This window comes from Bos grunniens, chromosome 5 (assembly GCF_055505025.1).
Source record: "Bos grunniens cultivar Pamir isolate PY7600 chromosome 5, Bosgru_T2T1.0, whole genome shotgun sequence".
Classification (NCBI taxonomy): Eukaryota; Metazoa; Chordata; class Mammalia; order Artiodactyla; family Bovidae; genus Bos; species Bos grunniens.
Genome location: NC_141169.1, coordinates 45,468,651 through 45,470,258, shown reverse-complemented (window position 1 = coordinate 45,470,258; position 1,608 = coordinate 45,468,651). Strand labels below are relative to the sequence as shown.

The window sequence follows — 1,608 nt, the reverse complement described above, 5'->3', positions numbered from 1 at the left end:
GGAGGAAGAGGAATGAGAAAGAAGAGGAGCAGGAGGGTGGGAAGGAAGAGAGGAGAGGAAGAATGGGGGAGGGGAGCAGGAGGAGGAGGGGAGAGGGAGAAGGAGAAGGATGGGAAGGGGGAAATGAATTCTTTTTCATTGGTTGTCAAATAACCCTTTATTCAATTATTTTCCATTGGTGGTCAAATAACCCTTTGGTAAGTTATTTCCCTTAGTTCTTAACTAACAGGGCATTGCCCCGTACCACTGTTGATGACCTCTATGATGTCACAAGGGCGACAGCCATCAAAATTGCAGCCCACTGACTCGGGCAGTCCCCAGGAGGTGGAGTTGGGGGCAGAGGAGGAGTAGGGAGAGGAAGCAGGGAGGGAGAAGAAGAGGAGGAGGTGAAGAAAGCTTCTGGGGAATTCCCTGGTGGTCCAATAGTTAGGACTCAGTGCTTTCAATGTGGTGGCCCAGGTTTGACCTCTGGTTGGGAAACCAAGATCCTGCAAGCAGTGCAGCACCCTGAAATTTTTTTAATTAAGAAAAAAAATGTTTATATTATAGGAAAGATGAATGGAAGTTGCAGATATTATGCTGACCTGTTCTGTCAAAGTCTCTCCAAACTGGTTTTGGCATGAAGTTAGAGATCCCTAAAAAAAATTTTTTAAAAAAAGAAAAACAAAGGTTCTATAACCATTCTTGCACATGTCCTTCAGACATTCCTCTTGAGTATAAACCTAGGGATGAAATTCCTGGATCATAGCATAGGTTTCTATGTAACCAAACAGTTCTCAAAGTTGTACCATTCTACACTCCCACCAGTAACATATGAGAGTTTCTATTTTCTCCACACTCTCACCCTCACTGAGAATTGTCAATCCTTTTCATTTTATCCATGAAAAGATGCAGAATCATATTCAAGGTGGCTTTAACATACATTTCCCTGAAGTCTCCTGATGATGTTATGTACACATTTTTGTATGGGTATACAGTCATATTGGAATCATTTCCAGAATAATTTTAAAATTTCATTGCAAGAAAGTGACTATGAAATTAAATACTATGGTACAACTTTCCAAAACTGGACCAGGAAGAAATAGAAAATCTTAACAGACCCATCACAAGCACGGGAATTGAAACTGTAATCAAAAATCTTCCAGCAAACAAAAGCCCCGGTCCAGACGGCTTCACAGCTGAACTCTACCAAAAATTTAGAGAAGAGCTAACACCTATCCTGCTCAAACTCTTCCAGAAAATTGCAGAGGAAGGTAAACTTCCAAACTCATTCTATGAGGCCACCATCACCCTAATACCAAAACCTGACAAAGATCCCACAAAAAAAGAAAACTACAGGCCAATATCACTGATGAACATAGATGCAAAAACCCTTAACAAAATTCTAGCAATCAGAATCCAACAACACATTAAAAAGATCATACACCATGACCAAGTGGGCTTTATCCCAGGGATGCAAGGATTCTTCAATATCTGCAAATCAATCAATGTAATACACCACATTAACAAATTGAAAAATAAAAACCATATGATTATCTCAATAGATGCAGAGAAAGCCTTTGACAAAATTCAACTTCCATTTATGATAAAAACTCTCCAGAAAGCAGG

General features: G+C 40.0%; 1 non-coding gene across 1 annotated transcript; it reads right to left on the bottom strand.

Annotated features, from left to right (window-relative positions):
- Positions 1–541: 541 nt before the first annotated feature.
- On the bottom strand, positions 542–650 carry LOC147371859 (small nucleolar RNA SNORA44). The gene has a single exon (XR_015164969.1). It is a non-coding gene; the product is annotated as a small nucleolar RNA SNORA44 (small nucleolar RNA).
- Between the last annotated feature and the right edge of the window lie 958 nt (positions 651–1,608).